At 46.9% G+C, this 23,408-nt stretch overlaps 1 protein-coding gene across 3 annotated transcripts in view; it reads left to right on the top strand.

The window, feature by feature from the left end:
• Positions 1-23,408, top strand: part of Sipa1l3 (signal induced proliferation associated 1 like 3) — a 236,228-nt gene that overhangs the window by 93,013 nt on the left and 119,807 nt on the right. For all 3 annotated transcript variants that reach the window (XM_077105705.1, XM_077105703.1, XM_077105704.1), the window contains exon 2: positions 4,561-4,628. The gene's annotated coding sequence lies outside the window, so the exon portion shown is untranslated. The remainder of the gene's footprint in view (positions 1-4,560; positions 4,629-23,408) is intronic.

Raw genomic sequence — 23,408 nt, 5'->3', positions numbered from 1 at the left:
CCCTTCAAGGGAGCACCTCCAGTGACTGAAAATCTCCCACTAGGCCTCACCTCTTAAAGGATCCACCACCTTCTTAAGCACCAAGCTGAGGACCAAGCCTCTTTAACACATGGGCCTTTGGGGGCCCAAATCCACACTGTGACAGGTGTGGAGTGGTGTGAGTGGGTGATCCCTTCCATTGGGGATGAGATGGAATAGAAAAGTCAGGTCTATAAGTACAGGGACAGAAAAGCACAGGTGTGCTCCCTGGCCTTGGAGTCAGGGAGCAGCGCCCTGGCCAGCCAGGCACAGTGCAGGAACACCTCACCAGTTGTGGCCTGTTGAGAGGGTCTCAGTGAGGCTCTAAACCAAGGTCACTGAACCATTACTTGGGAGATTGATTTTCAGCACATTAATTATGAAATTGTGGAACTGTTTGAAGACACTTCCCTGAAAGTCCATTTTATAAAACAGAAAAAACTGGAGCCAGTGTAGATAAAACAGTGCTCTAGAGGCCTAGAGGCTCACTCACTGCCTGTCCTTACCCTCTGAGGAGTTCAAGGTGAAACCTCCTGGGGCTTTTGGCATCCTGCTGTCTTCTCCAGCTGACACTGAGCCCCAAAGAATTCACTTAAGCATCCCAAACCTCAGTGTCCCTATCCAGCAAGTGGAGGCCAGACTAGATCAGAGTAGTCTTCACTCAGTTCCTCTGGACAGGGGTTTCAGAGGTCTTTGATATCTTGAGGTGTGCAGTATTTTGTGGATTTTTGTTTTGCCTGAGAGATGGAACAGTTTATTTTTTAATTTTTATTTTTTGGAAGAGCCATGTACACTCAAACATGAAGCATGAGCATCGTGTTGAGTTTTGAGGTCCCTGCGTGTTTCTGTTATTCCTGTTGTAAGTGACAGTATCTACCAGCTTAAACTGCAAAGGGAAGTTAATGGCTCAGGGACCTGAAAATCCCAAAACTGCCATAAATGGAGTCACCACTCAAGTATTCTCATCAGGACTTTGCCCCTGGGAAGCCCTCAGCTCCCTGCCTTCCAGCTCATCTCTCTCACCCAGTAATCACAGCAAAATTTCCAGGACCAACTCTGATTGGCCCTGCTTGGCCCAGTTACCTTTCCCAGAGCCAATCCCTGTGGCCCAAGGGAGGAAACATGTGGCCTAGGAGCCAGGCCAGCAGACTTCCTCATGCCCATTCTTTTTCTGGGATTCTGTTCTTGGTGTAAACCAATGGAAAGTGAAGTGCTTGGTCTGTGGGTGTAACGTGTGTGACAGATGAGCCACAGCCACAGCCATGGCCATGCTGGGATTGCCAAGACAACTCCAAGGGCATCCTCCCTTCCCAGTAGTCTCAGGTGAGGTTCTGGAATAGCAGGTCCTGGCCGGACTCTTGGCCTGAGCCCTCCTTTCCACAACCAAGCATTTTCTTTTCCTGTGGGAGGGATCCCTGACTGATGGGTCTCCACAGCCTACTGCAGTCAGCAGGAGACAGTTCCTGGCCCAGCAGTTGACATTACTGCTGATCTGCCTTTACAGAGCCATGTGTATTGCTTTAGAGAAAGGGAGAGAAATTAGAGATGCAGAAAAGCAATTTCCTCTGCAATTTTAAAAGCAGCTATTAAAATTTTACAAGAGGTTTATTACAGGGGCTTCCTGATCATCCCAGGAATTTTTTTAATTGAAAGTCTTGTGATAAAGGAAAATGTTCTGGATGCTTCTGGTCCCCCCTTGCCCTGCCAAACATTTTGAAAATCAAAATTTTTAGCACTTCATACACCAGCTGAGGGACAGCAACTGCTCAAGAGGCTATTTTTGAGTTTTTTACAAGTGTGTGTTTTTCTGTATTTGCTGTTTCTATGTATATAACTATTTTTTAATTTTATTTTTACTTTCCCAAAGGCCTGATGGTGAGCTGTGGGAATCATTGAGAATGGTGGTTGCCTCAGCCCTTCTATGTTAGTTCAGAATCATTTGGTTGTATGAACAAATAGAAATTCAGGTCAGCCTGCTTTTGTATAAAAGGAAATGTTTGGACTCAGTAGCCTGGGAGAGTCTTATACGGGCTTCAGGAATGGTAGGATCTAGGGCTTCCTATGCAATTGCCAGGATCCTTTTCCTTCTACCTCTGGGCTCTGCTTTCCTCTGTGTTGGTTTACCCTCAGGCAGGCTCTGAGTCACCAATGTAAGTAGGTCTAACCAGCTTCAGAGGCTCAGGGAAAATAAGCCATCTTTCTTCCCTGTAGTCCCAACACTGTCCTGGGGTAAGTGTTTATTGGCTCTGATCATTTTTGCACCCATTCCAGAAACAGGGGAAGTGATACAGTGGCTTTATTATCAGTCCAGGTGAGTCCCACCTCCACCCCCAACCACATAAGAAATGCCAAGAATGAGAAAAGAGGAGATTCAGAGAGCTGACCCAGGGAGGGAAATGGTGCAGGGTGGGCGGAAACACCCAGCGCTTAGAACCCTTCCCATACCGACTTCATGAGGCTGAACCTGCCCCACACTCCCAGGTTTTTGTCTCCTCTTGGAAACTGCTCCATCTTTGCCTTGTTCCAAGTTGAGTGTAGGGTTCTGTGTGTGCGTGCCGTGCCAGGGACGAATCCAGGGCCTTGTGCATGATAGACAAGCACTACTGCTACTGAGCTCCAGCCCCAGCCTCAGCCCTAGTTAGGAGGTTCTTGATCTTGGGTGTATGGACTCAAGAAGGGTAGAAGTGAAGAGGATCATGAAGTTAGCTGGGAAAAAACATCTCTGTTTTCTCTACCATGTCACTGAAATCTAGCATTTCCTTAAGAATGAGAGCAACAAACCACAATTGTTAACAACACCTGTGACTTTACAGTAATTGCAAGTATCATAAAATGTATCATAAAGTGTCACACTCGTTTTTCTGAATCACTGAAGTTATTGTACCCACCACTAGATCTCATAATTTGAAGTGTTGATCAAGAAGCATGGATAGGATCATATTTCAGATTTGGTTTTGTTTTACAGAGGAGTTGATTGTAATTGGTTTCCTTTGTACTCTTGGTATTGCACCCTTCTTCACCAGTCTGCCAACAGGAGTCCCTGGCATAAGAAAGGTTAAGAACCCCTGTGGGCTGCTCCAGGACCCCATTCTCCAGGAGAGGGATTTTTAAAGAGATCTTGACTCCTGGACTCCGGAAGTTGGAGCAGCTGCTTGTTGGGTTTCCTTTCAGGGAGGGTTTCTGGAGGAACTGCCTGGCAGTGGCGAGGGCTGGTCTGGGTGGTGAGGCAGGGAAGTGAGGCAGGGAGGCATCGCCAGCCTGTGGTTAGCCCTCCTTCGCTGCCATAACAGAACATGGGCCAGCCTGGGGGTTTGGAGCAGGCTCTGGAGTCGGGCTGCTGCCTGGGTTCATGCCCAGTGACATAGTCTACTTTAGTTACTGACAGGGCAGCCTCCACCAGTGGGTTTCTTACTCTGTGTCTCAGTTTTCTCATCTGTTAAAATGGAAGGATTACTAGTTTACCCCTTGGGGCTACTGGGAGAGTGAAGTGAGTCAGCACAGGACAGAACCAGCACAAAGGGAGTAAGGGTCATTACCAAGTGACCATTTCATATAGGGTGGCTCTGGGTTGTTTTAGATCTCATCTTCCTGACTTAGGGCCTGTCCTGTGCTGGTACCTGGAATGTGATGGAGAACAGTACCAACTATGGCTCCTCAGCCTGGAGACATTCATTTTTATGAAGTAGCCATTCAAATATGAGCAAGTGAGGAAGTGAGGTAGCATGGGAACACACCTGCAGTCTCAGCGATGGGGAGGCCGAGGCAGGAGTCTTGCAAGTTCAAGGCCAGCATGAGCAACGTAGTGAGACCCTGTCTCAAAAACAAAAAGGACTGGGGATGTAACTTAGAGGTAGAACACCCCTGGATTCAAGTCCAATACTACTAGTAGTACTAGTAGTAGTAATAATAATAATAATAATAATAATGGTGTGTGTATTTTAACCATATTAAATATTCAGACATAAATTTATAATAAAAAGTTGTAAGTCAGGACAAGTGCTATTTCTTTGTCATTCCTCTGCTCACAGTTGTCTAACAGAAATGTCCTTTTACCATGGTCCCCCATCTATCTGCCCTCATTTCTCACCACTTGCCCTCACTCATCTGGCACCAGCCACTCTGGCCTCCTGGCTGCTCTGGAAGTGTTCCACACTGGCTCCTGCCTCAGGGCCTCTGTACTGGCCATTTTTGTGTCCAGGAGGCTCTTTCTCAAATAGTCAACCTGACTCACCTGTTCAGGTAACTAGCCTCTCCCCATAGAGACCTTCCCTAAGCGCCCCATGTGAAATAGCAGCCCTGTCACTCTCGCTCCCAACCTTGTATTGTGGGTTTGTTTGTTTATTGACTTCCTTGCCACTAGAAGGTCTGGTCCCTGGGGAGAGCAGCTTATCTTGGCCCTGGTGCATTCTCGGTGACTGCCACATAGCAGGGGTTCAGTAAACATTTGTTATGAGAGTGAATATGTGAATGACAGGTGGGTACTATAGCAGGATGACTGAGTTAAATCAAAGAAATCAGCTCTTTTTTTCCTTCTCTGCATAGATGCACAGACTCTGAAGTTGGCTCTCCTGGGACCCTCAAGGCATACTAGTCTCCAGAACATACTAAGGGTGAGTACAGTGTGGCTGTTCATTTGTTTAAATTTTATAATGAGCGTATCTAAACATGTTTATTAAAGGGTATCAAAGGAAAAATGGAAGTGATCTTAATTGTCTTTCCATCACCCGTGAGTTCAGCATTCCCCTTAGAGTGATTACAGTTGACTCTCCAGTGGGTATCCTGCCAATCTTTTTCCCATACAGGAACAATCCTACTTACGAATATATACATTTTTTTAAATTTTAATTTGCAGTGTAAGAAAAAGGAACTGTGCTATATTGATGCTTCTGGAGCATGCTTTCCCCGTCCTCAACAGCAGTGTGTCTTGGAGGTCTTCATAAGCATAAATCAATGTATTGCACTGCTTTTTGTTTGTTTGTTTTATTGATTTGAAATTTTACATAGAGTAAAACTCAGTCTCTGGTATACGGTTCTTTGAGTTTAGACAAAGGTATTCAGTTGTGAAACTGCTACTATAGTCAATACAGAACCAGGACCCGTGGTGCCAGGGGCTGAGGCAGGGAGGATTACAAGTTCAAGCCTAGCCTCAGCCATTTAGTAAGACCCTCAGTAACTTAGCAAGACCCTGTCTCAAAATAAAAAGAACTGAAGGTATAGCTCAGTGGTAGAGTGCCCCTAGGTTCAACCCCCAGTACCCAGAAATAAAAAAAGAATGGCCACATCACCCCACTGTGTGAGTGTACTGTTTTCTCTGTAGGTCAAAAATATAATGCAGGTCTTTGCATATAATTAGAATATAAACAGATGGCAAATACCTACCGTATGTATGGATTTTGAATAGGCTATATTTAGGTTTCTGGGTTTTGGTTTTTTGCTAATGAACATCCTTCTTTCTCATATCTGTGAGATGGAATCTAAGCAGTGGAGGAGGTCTCGGGCTGTGTGTTATTCCAGCATGGGAGGCATTCCTAAATGAGGATGTCAACCTTTGTTGACAAGGTGCTTGGTGGGGGTGTTTGATCTCTGAGGGACCAAGAGACCCTAACAACATGGAAGAAGATTCTGGCAGGCAGACTCTGGGCACAGAGTGGTTGGCTGAGCTGCAGAGACCAGTCATGCAAGCTGTGGGACCTGCGTGAATCCACGTGGACTGTCTCTTGGCTGTTCACCGTGTCTTGTCATATTCCTTTGTCCTGCCAGAGCTCTTCCTGGATACCTGGAGTTTATCGTGGGACAATGTGTAGGGCCAGGTTTCCATCAAAGGATGCTTCTTACCGTAATTTCTATTAGCTCTTATTTTTTATGTTATTTTATCTTTTGCAGTATTAGGATTTGAACCCAGGGACATTGTATCAGTGAGCCATATCCCCAGCTGTCTTTTATTTTTTATTTTGAAACAGGGTCTGGCCAAGTTGTACAGGATGGCCTTGAACCTGCAGCCTCCTGAGTAGCTGGGATTATAGCCTTGTGCCACTGCAAGTGGCTAGCTCTCTAATTTTAAAAAAGTTTTTTAATTACAGAAAAGTTCAAAAATGCTACCCTTTCACTAGTTTCCTCTGATGTTCCCATCCTATTCTACTGAAGCACAATGATCAAAACCAAGAAATTAGCACTGGTCCAGTATTTTTAATCTGATTACTTAATAATCAGATTTTACCAGTCTTTCTACTGATGCCCCTTTTTTGTTCCAAGATCTTGTACTGCATTCAGTTGTCAAGTCACCTTAATCTCCTCCAGTCTGTAACAGTCCCTTCATGACCTTGCACTTTGGATCATTTGGTTAAGATGGGTTCTGCCAGGAGTCTCCACTGTCAAGCCACTCTTTCTCTTTATAACTAATAGATACATTGGGGGAGATACTTTGAGACTGTGTTATGTCCTGCAACTTAAACTTCCATTGGTGGATGGATCTTGCCTGCAACAGTAATTACTGAAGTGTCTCCCTAAGGGTGATTTTGGGTATCGTCCCATCTCTGTGTGTTAACTGGAATTCTATAAGGAAGACAGTTATTTCTTTACATTTCTTTATTCAGTTATTAATTTATATTGTACGGACTCAGGCTTTAATCTAGCACGTTCCTTTTTAATGTGGTAGAAGATTCCACATTTCAAGTGAATTCCTAGCATTGCCTCTTAAACATTCTGTAGGAATGAAACAGACAAAATCTTTTCCCTGAGTGAGCTGAGATTTCACTGCAGGACAAATCAGTCCAGAAATAAGACATGAGTATAGAATGAGTGTGATGAGGATGAGTGCTGCAGAAGTGCAGAGGACAGGGCTGGGGATGTAGCTTAGTGGGTAGAGCGCTTGCCTAAAATGCGCAAGGCCCTGGGTTCAATCCCCAGCACCACAAAAAATAAAATAAAATAAAGTGCAGGGAAAGGTGCCAGGGGAATTTAGACAAGGTGGTAAGGGAAGGCTCTCAGAGGGGACCCTGACTGAGGCAGTACCAGCTGGGAGATCTTGGACAAATCACCCCACTTATGAACAAGGCTTTAGGAATTGTCCCTGCTCAGCGTAGAGCTAAATGTAACCCTGTGGAAATGCCAGGTATGTCCAGATCTTATATTCTTTTCCCCATAAAGGAGAAAAATGAGGAATTTTTGCTAGTGTTGAACCCAAACTGCTGTGTCAGGTCAATTTCGTGGTACATGAATGAATCTGGACCCAGCATGATGAATGTGAGCTTAGTCCGCTGCTCTGGGCATGACCTCTGTGACCTCAGCTGAATCAAACATCAAGACATGGAAACACCAGGCAAATTCAAATGTATCATTTTCATTTCATTTTTTTAAAGTTACTTTTTCTTGTGGTAAAAGATAGCAATTTTCCATTTTTAGTGGCCATAAAGATTCCTTAAAAGTGAGTTGATTCAAAGAGATTATTTAGTAATAGTTGCCCAGGTGGAGTACATTGTATTGGCCCAGCCTTCTGCTCTTCTTCCTGTAGACCAGGGGTTCCCAACTGGAGGCCTGAACTGAGGTTGGCAAACAATGACCATGGGATTGATTTCTCTCCCAGAGCAGCAAACCTGGTGGTTCCTGACTGCCAGCATGAGTTTGGTGGCCGAGTAGTGTCTGTAGATTCTCTTGGCCTTTCCCCTGTGGTTGCAGGGTTGCTGCTGTAGCTGCAGACAGGGAAGGATTGATTCCCATGCCGTGTCTCCATTCTGGACCACTTAAATACTCTCCAGATCCCCCCAGAAGATTCCACTTCCATCTCATTGGCCAGCAATGTGTGACATAGCCTCCTCTTCTCCAAGGAAGGTGAGAAAGTCCATTCAACTCTCAGCCTTTGCTGAGGAGGCAGCTCGAGAAAGGGGAAACTGAGTGTTGAATGGGTTGGCCAGCCAAGTATCTGGTCCCTCAAGGGAAGAAGAGTGATAATAATTGACATTAAGGGGTGCTGACTTTGTGCCATGCCCTGCTGGAAGCACTTTACGTGCATGATCTCAGTCCTTACAACCACCACTGCTGTGATATCCATCCCCATAATAATGACAAGGAAACTGAGGCAGAGAGTGATGAAGCCACTTGCTGCAGAAAGGACTTGGGGTGGGAATACTTGAGCTGTCTTCAGGACCCTCAGCCACTACCCTGGGTTGCTTCATGAGAGATCCAGGGTCCCAGTCCACTCTTTGGCCTCCATTTAAATTCTTTCATCTGGAAAAACAAGGCAGGGTATCTTGCTTTGGGGGAAGTTGTGATCATTGACATACCTTCTTGTGACTCACTTCCACCTGTGTGTAACTGTCTCCCTGTGGTCCTGGTCCAGTCCTGAAGAGCTCCCCTGGCCACACGTCTTCCTGGAAGTCCCTCAGAGGCTTTCAGATGGCGAAGGAAACAGGTCCTGACCTTCCTCTTATAATCAGTACCTGTGCTTTTAATTATTCTCCCCAGAATGGGGCTTCTAGCCTTGGCGACTTTCTCTGAAGCTCCGCTGACTGGTTCAACGCACATTTAATGAGCACCTTTTCTGTGCTTGCCCCTGAGGTGTCGTGGCGATGCAGGAGTAGCTGGGGTAGTCTTGTGGCTGGATAGCCTGCCCTCCTAGGTTCTTCAACTAGTAAGGGAGGCAGCCCTCAGACAGTAGTAGCCCAGAGTGGTCACTGCTGTAGTGGGCAAGCCCAGGAGTCTGTGGGTCTGCAATGGAAGGGTCCAACCTAGCCTCTGGGTAGGAGGTAGGGGGCTCCTTGAAACAGCTTTTTGGGCCATCGAGGAAGAATAGGGATTTATCATGGAGCATTTTCTCCCTTCTTACCCCCTCCCCTTTTTCAGTGAAACTCTTTTCACTCAGTTTTCCTGTCTGAATTTGTGTTGTCTTCTCCGTAAAATGAAAGGTTTGAACTTAGGTTTCCACTAAGCAGTCAACCAGCAGTGACTGGGCATTTCCCACCTGCCTGGTCCTGTACCGGGCATGGGCCTCCTGGGTCCGGGGTGTTGGCAGAGCCCTGCAGGTGAATAGCCAGAGTGATGAGCATCCTCACCCGGAAACCACAGGGCCACAGGAACCCAGATCAGATACTGAGCCTTCACTCGGGGTTTTAGGAAAAGTTTCTCAATGGAGAAGTTTAAAAAATGATTTGAGGGCTGGGATTATGGCTCAGCCGTAGAGCGCTCGCCTAGCACAGACGGAACCCGGGTTCCATCCTCAGCACCACATAAAAATAAAAGCATTGTGTTGTGTCCATCTACACCTAAAAAATAAATATTAAAAAAAAAAACAAAAAAAAAAAAACGAGTTGACATGGTGGCCAAGAGCATGGGTTTCTGTTATCCACTAAGGTTGTTTTGAGGATTAAAATGTGCTTATGAATTTCAAGTACTTTGTGCCACAGTAGTGCAGGACAGTGGATGGAAGCACCAGGATAGTGCAGGACAGCTCATTCATCAGTCCCTGCTGTGCGTCAGGGTCGAGGCGGCTTAGTGGCCAACCTGTGAGGTGGGGTTAGCTGCTGCCGCCATGATCACTGCCCTACCCAGTATGAGAGTGTCTGCCTTGTGCCGGGCCTGAGCTAGCAAGGTGCCTGGCTGGAGCAGGACTGCACTTTGGGAATAGGACTTCTGCAGCCTGGGCTGGGAACAGAAGTTCCTTGCTGTGTATTGAAAACCACAGCTGTTGGCCTCTCAGTCCCCTTTCTCATGTAGTCTCGAGGCCTTTCAGCCCTGGCCTCCAGAGCAGTGGGCTGCCCTTGACCTCCGTGGTCAGAACGCATGGATGCTCTGCTCAGCCCATCAGCTAAGTCCTAAATTAGACCTGACAGTGTGATTTATTCTCTGGGACAGAGTCGGGAGGGCAAAGCCCCAGTGGATGATTCTGCGGGAAGGTTGTCAGTCCGAATTAGCCCAGGCCCTTCATGTAGCCTCGCTGGTTCGGCGTCTTCCAGCTAATAGGGTTTCCAGGGTGTCACTGGCTTCTGAACATCCCCAGGGGCTGGGACTTGGCTGTGATCCCCATGGAGTTGTGTGCCCTGTCTGAAGGCTTGGGTCCTTTCATCCTCCCCATCAGAGAATGAAAGTGGCAGTTGCTGGGAGTAGTTGATGTGTCTCCTTCCCCACTCCTTTCACTGAGGCTCCGTCCTGGCACCTGAAGGCCATTGCCTTGTTCCTCACCCCCCAGTCTGATCACAGCGGCTCTGCCTCTAGCTGCTTTTATTCATTCACCAGAATGTGAGTGATGGGTGAGGCTGTGCTTCAGTCACAAATAATGCTGAAATCCTAGAGGTTAGGCACTAGAAATGACCATTTCTTATTCATGACATGGCAGGGCAGGTGGGAGACTTGCCTTGAAACTCTTCAGCTGAGACATTCAGCCTCCAGGGGTATCACAGCAGGAGGAGAGAACTGGAGGGTCACAAAGCAGGGCTTATGAGACCTGAAAGCAACACATTCACTTTTGCTTGTACCTGAAACTAGTCATAAGACCCTGCCTCGCTGCAGGGGGGTGGAAATGTGTGGTTGCCTAGTTCAGTGAGTAATAAATAATCATGGCCATAATAAACAGGGATGATATTTATTTAGCACCTAGTATATGCTGAGTCTTCTCAGTGCTCTGGAAATAACATTGGGTCTCCATCTTCCTGGAGTTTATAGTTCAGTGGAAGAAACAGAATTTAAGTAAGTAATTATAGCAGTCACGGAGTAAATACATCTTTGCTAAGTGCCTTGACAGAGGAGTCCAGAGGGCTGTGGTAGTATACCCTAGGGAAGGGCTCTTGACATGTTTGGAGAGGTCAGGAGACATCTGTCATGGGTCTGACGTTTGGATGAGTAGATCGTAACCGAGTGGGATAAGAAGCAGGGAGAGGGTGCCCAGTAGAGGGAATAGCCTCATAGGGAACAGCGTTGGTGGACTTCCAGACGTGAGAAGAGCCTGATTCTTGAAGGAATTGAAAGAAGGTCACAAGAAGGGGAGAGATGGGTGGGGCAAACTTAGGGTCAGATGGCACCTATCTTTTAGAGCCATTGATAGAATTAAGTGAGCTTAGTCATTTTTTCTGAAAAGGCTGAGTTTCTACTCTTTGGCAGGCATTTCAGGTACTACACACACATCCGTGAGCAAGACCTGCAAAGTATCCCGGTTCTCATGGAGCTGGCATTCTAGAAGGGGAAACAAAATAAACAGGAAAAACAATTTTTCTTAGTGAAAAACACTGTTGAGGGCTGGGGATGTGGCTCAAGTGGTAGCGCGCTCGCCTAGCATGCATGAGGCACTGGGTTCGATTCTCAGCACCATATAAAAACAAAATAAAGATATTGTGTCCACCTAAAACTAAATATATATATATAAAAAAACACTGTCAATTAATAAATAGGATAATGTAATAAGGAGCATGTAGTTTGGAGACATTTGGCTACAGGTAACAAAACCCTTTCATGTAAGCCTGAATAGGAACTGTCCAGGCTCCCCAACTCCAAGTGCAGGGGTTCTTTGGATCACCTCTGGGCTGGTGCGACAGCAGCTCAGCAGTGGCATTGAGACTCAGGCAGGTTCAGCCACAGCTCTACTGTCCACAGTGTTGCCTTCACCTGAAGGCAGGTCCTTCCACAGTCATAGAGCATAAGCAAGGGATGACACGGGTGGCCTCAGGGTAGGAGAAGAAGCTTTTTCAAACCCTGAGTGTCCTGAGGATCTTCTGCTAGCCTGCTTTGGTAGCCGGAGAATTCTAGGAGCCAATGAGAGAGTCCGGAGGAGGCCTGCAGCCACGCCCAGGCAGGACAGTACGTCCAACTTGTGCTGTGTCTTCTTATAAGCCATGGAGCACTGTTACATGATCCTGTTTATTGGTCAGCAGTTTTGTTCATCATTGATTTCTCAGACTGAAATCCTATGGGAAAGAAACCTGTTTTTTGATCATGGAGCTCTTTTATTTTTGAAAACACATGGTAATTTGTGAAATTTTGCATTAAAAATTATTCTCATCCTCACTGCACATTAGGATCATGAGTTAACTGAGCTTAGTCATTCTTTCAGCAAATGCTGAGTTCCTGCTTTATGAGGTGCTTTAAGAAATTTCAAGGTCTGGGCCTGTCATGATGGGCAAAAGATGCAACTTATGCAGTTGAGGGGGAGAAATAAAGAGTGTCCACGCGCTTCTGCCCTTTTCAATGCTTTATTCACTCACATCACTTAATACCATTTCGCTCCATAGGTTCTTAATCAAGAAAATGACAATCCTTAATGCTGGGCACTGCAATAGACATAATCAATTCACAGCAAACAATTCTAGATTAATTCTAAGCACTGCAGACACCCTTAATCATGACAGACATTCCTTCTGCCTGCTAAGCTCAAGTGTCAGACCAAAAGTCTCAAGCCTTAGGCTCTAAGTGCAGCAGATGCACACTCACTCAGACCGTGGTGATCAGATCAGGAGCCAAGGCAGGCTTCTCCTGGGGTGGAGTTGATGGCTGGCTAAGGAAAAGGTCGAAGGGAGAAGTCAGGGCTCTCAGCAGGGTCAAGATGTGGCTGTAGAGTTTGAGAGCGGTGAGGAAGATGCAGAGGATTAGGCAAATGATGAGAGGAGTTGGGATGTCTGCCCAGGTCCTCACCAGGCTCTCCAGTGTCTGCTCACTTGCTCCATCACTTATACTAAACTTGAGGGCTTCTGACCACCCTTTCAATCCCTATCAGCTGCCACTGGATTTCTCAGTGATGTCATTTTCCCTGGAGTTAAAACATCTGGTCTGGTGGTCCCCACACTGATTTTCTTGCTTCTCCTTGCTCTTACCAGAGACTTCACTCTGAGTTTGTCAGGGTGGAGAGAAGTGAGAGAAGTGACTTGTGCCTGAGGGCCATACTGGAGGATTCTGTCCTAGGCCGTGCCTGGTGAGACTGCAGGTTTCAAACTGGAGTTTTTCAAATGGACCTGCTTAGGCTCAGGCCTAAATGCCATCCTTAAAGGGCCCTACTTCAGACCAATTCAGTTAGAATTACCAACTGCAGGACCAGGCATGGGCTATTTGTTTGTTTGTTGTGATTTTTTTGATTGGTTTGTTCCCTCGCTTGCTTTAAAGCTCCCTAGCTAATTCTAGTATGTGGTTGAGGGTTAAAAGTGCTACTTTATCATTTCCTTGGGTGAATTTCATATTGTAAAACTTTGTCTTTCTGCATTTCTGATTATCAAAGTAACACTTGCTTGTTGTTTATAAAAAGAAATCAAAGAACCCAGGTCCCTCAAGATAATCAGTTCTAAAAGCTGAAGTTAGTGTGCGTCTTCCAGATTTTTAAAAATACTTGTTCCAAATTAATAGTGTGTCCCAAACCAAGCAGATTCTCTGTCTTTTCAAGGAGAAGTGTTTTTTTTTGTTTGTTTGTTTGTTTGTTTTTTGGTGCTGGGGATTGAACCCAGGGCCTTGTTCATGTAAGGCAAGCACTTTACCAACTGAGCCATATCCCCAGTCCTCCAAAGAATAGATTTTTATTTTTTTTTAATATTTATTTTTAGTTTTCGGTGGACACAACATCTTTATTTTATTTTTATGTGGTGCTGAGGATCGAACCCAGTGCCACGCACATGCCAGGTGAGCGCACTACTGCTTGAGCCACATCCCCAGCCCAAGAATAGATTTTTAAAAATCTAGTCTTGGGGCCCACTTGAAATGTTAAGGTTACAAATGGCCTAGTTAGCTTCCTGTTTATATTTTTTAATTTATTAGTTTTGTGAGACATTCTAAATCCTGAATCAAAAATGTTAATTCAAAATGTTATTTATATTCCCTCACAGATCCTAAACAGCATTATTCCCATTCTTCACAGACATCCTTATCTAGTCACTTGGTGTCACCTACACATTTCCAAAATGCAGGAATGCTTGTGGTGTGGCACTTCCTGAATTTGTATATTATCTTATACTAAACTGTGTCCCAGCCCTTGAGCCACTCATACTCAGGCAGAGCTTTTTAAAAACCCTGTGGGACTGGGGATGTAGCTCAGTTGCCTAATGTGCCCAAGGCCCTGGGGTTCAAGCCCCAGTACTGCAGAAAACAAAAAGAAAGTATCTCAATTGTATACTGGTGATCTTGAAGTATAGCCACTAACCTGTTACTTTAAAAAATTATATTACTTTAAAAAAATATTACTTAACAAAAACTTTGCTCTTGAGGACAGTTACTGGAAAGGAATAAATGGCTGGATAAATGTAAACATACAAAAGCACTTGTTTCTAAATCAGACTAATTATTCCAATATGAATAATAAATAATGACTTAAGAAAATTAAATTTCTCCATTTAAGTTCATCCCATATGGTGGTACTTGGCTCCCAGACATTTTTCAGTAGTCTGTCACACACACACTTTTTAAAAATTTAATTTAATTAATTAATTTAGTGTGTTAGTACTGGGGATTGAACTCGGGGGCACTCAACTACTGAGCCACTTCCCCAGCCCTTTTTTGCATTTTATTTAGAGTCAGGGTTTCACTGAGTTTCTTAGGGCCTTGCTAAGTTATTTAGGCTGGCTTTGAACTTGTGATCCTCCTGCCTCAGCCTCCTGAGCCACTGGGATTACAGGCGTTGCTACTGGACCTGACTAAGTATTAAAGTTCTAGCTAAATGCTCCACTGTATACAGTAAGACTTTTGCCTCAAGGATTTAAACTTGACTGAATGTTGCTTACAATTATTTGTCTCCTCCTGCCACCGCCGCTGCCTTTTTTTTTTTTTTTTTTTTTTAATCTTAAAAGGGCCTGTTTATAGTGAGTGACTTGCAACATTGGAAAATTATGGGGCTAAGCCCTTGGGAACAGTTACCATGTCTATTATATATATCCCTCCTTTAAATTATTGCCCAAACTAGCATCGTTTGAGTTTTTAGATCCTACTGTGTCTTTCCCAAAGAGTACTTTGTTAAAAAGAAAACAGTAAAAAAGACTCTGAAAGACAACTATCATTTCTGAGGATAACTTTCGGGGGACAATCTTGCTTTATATTTGGGTAGATCTTGTATCCAAAATAAATGAGCTTAGTCAGACATAAATAACTAGCTCAGTGGTGTACTATCTTCCTGCTGTGAGCTACAACTAGTTGACAAGACCGAATTCTCCACGTCCCCTTACATTCATTCGCACTCATCCCTTGACCTTGATTATATGTATGTGTGGGGGTGTTGTTTTGTGATACTGGAGGTGAATCCAGGACTTTGCACATGCTGGCCAGGGCTCCATCACTGAGCTACATCCCTTATTCCTTATCATCAGTTTTGCTTTCCTAGGTTTCCGTTAACCTGTGGTAAACTATGGCCTAAAATATTAAATGGAAGATTCCAAAAATACGTGATTCATAGGTTTTAAATTGGTTTTATCACACTATATTGTTATAATTTGTCTATTTTATTATTGTTGTTACTCTCTGTGCTTAATTTATAAGTTTATCATAGGTGGTATATATGTAGGTACAGGAAGAAGCCTAGTGTATCTAGGATTCAGTACTCACTATCTGGTCTCGGGCATCCCCTGGAGTCTTGGGGTGACATCCCCTGCAGAGAAGGAGAAATACTGTATTCCCTGTCAGCTGTCCTAAGACCCAGGGTAGACAGTCATGAAGAATCCCAGCCCTCCACTTCCAGCTCTGTGTCTCTGGCCAAAACACATAGCCTTCCTGTGTCTCAGTTGCTCCATCGGTAAAGTAGGGGAGCTGATGCCACCTAACTCATACAGTGGCACTTGGGGACTTCCTTCAGAGCCATGATCCCAGGTGGACTGTGATCCACACTGACATGTTGTCGCTGTAGGAATGATGGCATGGCTTACCAGACTCGGCTGGGTCGCCTTTCTAATCAGATTACTCAGAATTCCAAAATACATCTGGCCCTGGAGGTTTGGAAAGGGAGCATGCAGCTGTAAGTCAAGCCCTTAGCTTGGTTCCTGGCGCATAGTCAGTGTAAATGCTGACCATGTGTTGTTATTATTACTATTATTATTATTTAAAGTAAATACCTCACCAAGCTTAGTCATCATTATGAAAATGCAAATGATAATCACAATGAAGTACCTTTACACACCCACCTCAAAAATAAAAAGAGGACTGGAGGAGATGAGGTTAGAGTTCCAAGTGAGGCCTTGGAGGGCCTTTTCCCTGGCTGGCTAGTGGGAGGGTTCTGAGCAGAGGAGGGGTGTGATCTGACCCACAAATTAATAGAGTCCCTCTGGCTGTATATGGGGACAGGAGTGGGAGCCAGAAAATTGGGTCAGGAGCACCTTCCGTGGCCCATGGTCCAAGCTGCAGATGGTGGGAGTGGGGAGCAGATCCCACTTATATCTTGAAGGTGGGGCCAACAATGCATCTTACTGGCCTGGATGTGGGATTGAGAGAGACAGCCCAAGTTGACCTTGAGGTTTTGGCCTGAACTCCAGATGGATGGTTGGGGGTGTGGAGTTTAGGAACATGGGGCAGAGTCTTACAAGGAGCTACAGAGGCGGATGTGAAGGATCCAGAATGTAGCCCTGGCTCTGATCAGTGTGAGATAAGTGCTAGGCAGCCATGAGAGATGGGGAGGACAGGTGGATTTACAAGTCTAGGGTTGAGGGCAGCAGTCCTGGCTAGAGAGGGAAATGGATGGGTCCTCAACAAAGGCAAGGCATTGGAAGCCAGGAGCCCAGGACCTCCACCCAATAGGGGTGTGAGTGGAGATGTTTAATAAACAGATGGTGAGGAATCTGTCAAAGAGGCTGGGAAGAGGACACCATGAGGATGTGGGAGACCAGAATAAGGGGGCCCATGAGAAAGAGGTGGGGGCTCAGCAGTGAGGGGCCCTGCGATGTGACAGATGGCCAGTGGCAGCAGTTTCAAAGAGAACTTTGTGGCCACTTCCCCAGTAGACGTGTGTGGTAGGAATGTGTGGCCCTGCCTGGCTAGTGCTCAGGCCACGCCCGACACAAAACAGCTGTGCGGTCTGCATGTGTTAAATTGGTGTCTTCCGGGATTGGGGAGAGGTTGGGACTGTGAGAGTGCCTCTGGCTTTCACCCCAAGTGTGCCAAAATGTTCTGCCAACCTGGGCTCCTGTCCCCAATGGGCATTAAGGCAGAGGGATGTTGGAAATACAACCCAAACATCTGGGTGCACCCTCCCCCCAACTAACAGTTTACTGAGTGCCTGGTGCCATGGGCATCGCCATCTGTAAAATGGGAATATCAACTGTGTTGACCTCCTGAAGCTCCTGTAGGGAGTGGAGATCATGCTGTAAAACACTGTGGGTGTTTAATAAAGTGAGCTGTTGTTAAAAGTAATACTAGCATTACCATCCTTCTGACTTCATGGCCCTTGTCACTTGGGGTGGGGGGTGGATATCAAATAATCACTGAAATAAACACATAATTTACCTGAGGTAATTAAGCCAGAAGGGAAAAGTATAGAGTGCCTTGAGAAAGAAAGGCGTGGGATCTTCTTCCAGGCTGGGTGGGGCAGGGTCTGAGAAGGCTTTTCTGAAGAAGTAGGCTGTGTGCTTACCCCTGAAGGGTGAACAGCAACTCCAGCAGGGACGGGCTGGAGGCCAGAGTGTTCCAGCACCTAGAGTAGTCTGCTCAAAGGCCCTGGGGTAGAAAGGAAAAACAAACTATGTGACCCCCAACAGAGAGAAGAAAGGGAAGGGGTATCAGAACCACAAGGTTGGCCACACTGGGCCTGGTGAACCATAATGAGAAATTTGGACTTTCTTCCCAAAGCCCTTGGGAGCCACAGAAGGGCTTTGAGGAGAGAAGTGATAGTTTCATTTCAACTCCTGTGTACACTCTCAAGGCCTGATGTCCTGACTCCCTTCCTCCCTAGGACAGCTTGTACTGATTGCACAAAGCCAGGGTCAGGGTCAGAGACTCCCCTCCAGACCCGCCACATGGCACCTTGAAGCTTCATGCTGACATCTGACCGCTCGCTCTGCGGCCTTAGATTTTGGTAAAGGAAAAAGGAGGTGCCCTGGTTCCAGACTTATCAATCCAGTCTAGGAAAGCAGCTTGCTGATCCACCCCACGCCACCTGGAGGGAGGCCTGCAAAACAGGTCCCAACAGTGCTGCCTCTCAGAACGCCTCCAGCCTGCCGTGACTCACAGTCCCTTCCTCTCAGAGAAGGGACCCCGGCCCGCTCCCCCCAGAGAGGGCCTTGTTTCCTCCCAGGCCTGAAGCTGCCAGCTGCCCACCCCTTCCCCTCATTTCCCTATTTCTTTTGTAAAATGCCAACTAATTTGCTTCTCTCGGTTCCCTCTTGTGGGCCAAGCCCTGGAGAGAGGTGGAGCAAGCCAGGAGGGAGTTTCCAGCTTACTTTTGTCTCCTGAGCACCACACAGGAAACAGCTCCTGTGTGGGCCAAGACCCTGTGCCTCCCGCATTCAAGGAAGGCCCACAGGAGCCTGCCAGCACCCACCAGCCGGGGAATGCAGTTGAATCCCCAGGGTGTGCAGAGGCCCCGGTGCCCTGAGCAGCCCTCTGGTCCTGTGCTGTGGCACCTCCTCTGCCCGAGCAGCCTCTGCCTGTTGTGGGTAAGTGGAGGACTTGGCTTTCCTTCTTCTGCTGTGCCCTTGGCTGCCTCCTCAGCAAGCTAGGCTCTGGCCCTACAGGGAGGGGCCTTCCCTTCAGGGTGCTCCGGTATGTCGTGTGTGTCTTAGGAAAGCCACCCAGCTTATAGCGGTGGCTTCTTAGCAGTGTCCCCTGCGTGCCTGAGGGCAGCTGGATTCCCTCGCCAGGCTGGCCCCTTGCTGCCGTGGGTTATAGGTATTGACTCACTTAATCCTCCCAACAACCCTAGGGGCTAGGTACCACCTAGCTGCTGGGGAAACTGAGGCACAGATAAGTCAGGTCTCTTGTGTAAGCCACACAGGTAGAAGTAGACCTAGGATTCGAACCCAACCTGTCTGGCTGCATAATCACTCTGCTTGCCTCCTGCGAGCCCATGGCCCCTCCTTACCACATCACTCTCAGCACTTACCAGTGTGGATCAGTTGCCTTGTGTGTTGCCTGTCCATACTCTCAAGCCTGTAAGCTCCCATTGATCATATGACTTGTGTATCTCTTTCATTGCTATATCCCAGCATCTAGACCAGGACCTGGCACATAGCATCTGCTCAGTAAATCATTTTTTAAAAATATTAATCAGTAAATCTTTATAGAGCGAATGAACTGGAGTTACCAGCAGCAAAGATACAGAGTGCCTGGATCTCTCAAGACACTGCAGGTGGAAATGTGAAATGCTGAACCACTCTGGAAAACAGATAGATGGTTTCTTCAAAACCTAATAGATAGCTGCACAAGCCATCCATAACCAGCCAGTGCACCCTTGGGCATTTATCCCAGAGAAATTAGACTTAATGATCAAACAAAACCCGTACACCATTGTTGTACACCATTGTTCGTAGCCCCAAACTGGAAACAGCCCACCTACCCCGTAGCAGATGAATTGTTAGATAAACGGTGGAGTGTCCGGATCATGGAGTGCTAATAGCAATAAAAGGGAACAAAGTATTGATATGCAGAGCAGTTTGGACCAACCTCAAGGAGATTATGCTGAGTGAGAAAAGCCAATCTGAACCAGTTACAGTGTGATTCCGTCTGTCTAACAGTTTCTAAATGTAGAATTATACAAATGGAGTACAGCTTGCTGGTTGTCCCTGGTTAGGAATAGGATTGAAGGGAGGTGGGTGTGGTTGCAAAAAAGCAACATAAGGGATCTGTGCAGTGATAGAGCTGTTTTTTGGTTTGTTTTTTTGCGTGTGCTGTGGATGGAACCTGGGGCTCTGTGCACACTGGGCAGGTGCTCTAAGTGAGCTGCTTCCCCGGCCCCTGTTCCAGTCTCAGTTGTGGTAAATACACAAACTTACTGTGGTGAATTTGCATAGGATATACACAAGCATAGAAAATCTGAATAAAATCAGTAGATTGTGTCAGTATCTGTGTTGGTGTTACACTAGAGTTTTACACAATGTTAGCATTTGCCAAACTGGGTCAAGTGTATGTTATCTCTCTCTTCTGTGTCCTGTAACTCCATGTGTCTTACAATCATCTCAATAAAAATTTCATTTGAAAAAGTTGCCAGTTAGATAGGGAACAGGCTGGGAGGGCAGGGCAAACAGAGCACAGGCCTTGATGGCCAAAGGCAGGAAGTTGGACTTGACCCTGAGGCCAGCCATGGAGAGTTTCAGGCTTGGTAGGGACCTGGACAAAACACTGCACTGAGATTGGGGTCAGAGAATCAGGTGAGAGAGAGCCGCAGCTAGGGACCCCGAGTGCAGGGAAAAGTCAAGCAACAGGAGTACCTGTAGGGGGACCATAGAGCAGTCCCCAAAACAGGATCAGGGATAACTCCTAGGATCCTGACTGGCCCGCCCTCCTCTTGAGTTTGGCCACACCACAGCTTGGTGGGCAGGGAAAGTGCCTTGGCTCCAGCCTCCAGATCATGGACCCGGGGCCACCAGGAGGCCTCACACAGGTGTGCCCTGGGGGACCCTTCTGTGAGCTGAGGAACCTGGAAGAAGAGCCTGGGGGTAGGGAACTAGGAGCACAGTTGGCACATGGGTTACACATGACTGCAGACGTGTCAAAATCGATTGAATGTATACTCAAAACGGGCACAATTTACTGTAATTGTACTTCAACAATTAAATAAGTAGATATATACCGAGCAAATAATAGTGCTAATGAAATAGCTGTGTGCCACCGGCCCTGTGCTGAGTACTTCCTTCCTGGTAATGCGGCAGTTCTGTGAGGAATGTGCTTTATGGACCAGGCAATCCCGTGCTGTCCCTCGGCCACTTGCGCAGAGCTGTCTCTGGGTAAGCAGTGATTGGACCCTGGGTGGGCTGACTGCAGAGTGCGTGCTCCTTTGTCTCCTCACATCTCACTTGCCCTTTATTCTGACAGAGTGACGGTGCACTGCAGCCCGGAGGTCCCCTCGCTGAGGTCCTCGGGCCATGTGTCATTTCAGAGTTCCCAGCAGTAGCCCAGATCCAGAAGTTCGACCTTTGATTCAGGAACAAAGCAGCTGCGGGAGAGCCAGGCGGGCTTTCTGGTCCCACTCTCCAGCCAGCTGGGGATTAGCCCCCTGCTGTTGTCAGGAGAAACAGAACAGAGGCAGCTGGCTGCAGGCGGCTGTGGTAAAGGACGAGGCAGACCAAGTCACACGCAGTAACCCACTGCGGAGGGTGTCCTGAGCCTCCTGCACAGAGGACTGTGCAACCACTGTCCTCTGGGTGGGCGGCGACATGCAACCTGAGACGGGTAGACACTGTCTTTACCTAGGGATTAATTGGTCCTTCCCGTTCCTGCCTCTGATGCCCTTCGTTTCTTGCAGAAAGGCCTGCTCCAGTGTGGGTCTCCGTTAGGATGCCTTCAATTGCAAGAAACCCTGGTGCTATCTGGCCAAACAGCAGGGACATTTAGTATGTTTTGGCAGTCCAGGGTGGGTGGCATCAGGCAGGGTAGGATCAGCAGCTTGTCACTTCTGTCAAGGACTCAGGTGCTCAACTTTAACTTCCTCCTAAGGCTTCTGTACACGACACTTGGCCCCCAAGTGACATCTAAGGCCACTTGCTTTCTTGTCTGTGGGCATCAGGAGAGGGAGAGACAGAAGGGTTAATGTGGGGGTGGGGGAGAAGGGAGGGAGATAGAGCAAGAGAGGAAGAGAAAAGGGAAGCGAAGCTCCTCCCCCCTTGGGTTTAAATACTTCCTTTCAGGCTCCAATTGGTCCGGCTTAGGTCATGTGGCCCCACCCAGGAATGCCTCACTGGTTGCCTTTGACCAATTGGAATCTATCTTCTAGGAACTGGGAAAGGGGAAGTGGGCATTGAGTAGACCACCAGATGCCCACCACAGTGGAAGAGGCCTCTGAAGCCCGGTCCCTGCCCAGTGCTTACTGAGTTAACCAGTTGAATCTGGACCAACAGATTTTGTGGTATTTGAGAACAAAGAAGTGTGGTGTTTTGTTTTAATAGCAGAGTGACTGTCTGGTTCCTACCTCTTCCACCCTCGCTTGCCCCCAGAAGAGGGGCAAGTGGGTCTGGCAGCCAAAGACCACATGGCTGGTGGTAGAGGGGAAAGTGAGTGTGCATCGCCCCCCCCCCCCCCCCCGTTGTTGCTGGGTGGGTTTTTATTTTCCTTCTTCAGTCTTCATCCCTCCTTTGTCCCTTCCCCCTCTTGTGTGCTGTGGTTGGAGCTTTGTACATATCTTTGCAAAATATATGTTGAGGCTTGAGTGAAGAGTCAACTTTCAGAAATGGTTTAGGCTCCATATCACATGATTCTTCTGGTTTTCACCAAATAGCATGTGTTTGAGTGCTGGCCACGTGGCTCTGGGTGCATCCAGCCACTGCAACAGAGCTGCAGTGACACCCCTCTTTCCTGGGTGTGAACCCGAGGGATTTATACCCAAAGTCATAGCATTATCTAGGGATGAACATTCTGATTTCTCCAGGGATGGTCAGGCTGCTTCCCACGAGGCTGCCCTGGCCCATGCTCCTTGCAGATCACAGGAGGGCCCATCTCCCCCATTTGGTCCTCACTTTGCTGTTACCCTGCTTCTTCATCTTTTTTTTTTTAATAACTTTATTTTATTTGTTTATTTATTTTTTATGTGGTGCTGAGGTTTAGAACCCAGGGCCTTGCACGTGCCAGGCGAGCACTCTACCGCTGAGCCACAACCCCAGCCCCAACCCTGCTTCTTAATTTGCACCTGATGGATGTAAAATGGATCTTGAGTTTTAATGCACTAATGATGGATCTGACTGAGTTCTAGGCTCACCTTTCCAGGAGGGACCCAGTCAGAAATGCAGAGAGGGGGAGGACACAGTCACCGAGGTCAAATTCTGGAATTGGATGATCTGGATTCCAGTTCTGACCCTGCCATTTAAGGCAAGTGGCCTGAGCCCCACAGCTTCCTTAAATACAAAATGGAAGTGATAATAGCATGAGGAATATTGAGGATCTAACAGGGTAATAAATGTCAAGTGCTAAGACCATGCCTCTTATGTACGTGCTGGGAAAGTGTTAGCACTTATGATCACTGATTATAGTGATCATTTAAAACTTGTCTAAATATCCAAATATTTTATCCTCTCTTAATTCACACCAGAATGTCACTTATGGAGGCATTTGGGGCTGTTCTTAGAAACCATGGAGAGATGGGAGAGTCAGAGTTGTAAAAAGACCCATGGAGCTTGGGCATGGCATGCTTTCTCCATGTTTGGGTGGGGCGATGGGTATGCATGTCTATGTAGGTGCTTTTTTTTTTTTTTTTTTTTAGTTTTCGGCAGACACAACATCCTTGTTTGTATGTGGTGCTGAGGATCGAACCCGGGCCACACGCATGCCAGGCGAGTGCGCTACCGCTTGAGCCACATCCCCAGCCCCGCTTT

This window comes from Callospermophilus lateralis, chromosome 18 (assembly GCF_048772815.1).
Source record: "Callospermophilus lateralis isolate mCalLat2 chromosome 18, mCalLat2.hap1, whole genome shotgun sequence".
Classification (NCBI taxonomy): domain Eukaryota; kingdom Metazoa; phylum Chordata; class Mammalia; order Rodentia; family Sciuridae; genus Callospermophilus; species Callospermophilus lateralis.
This window is presented reverse-complemented; position numbering and strand designations above follow the sequence as displayed.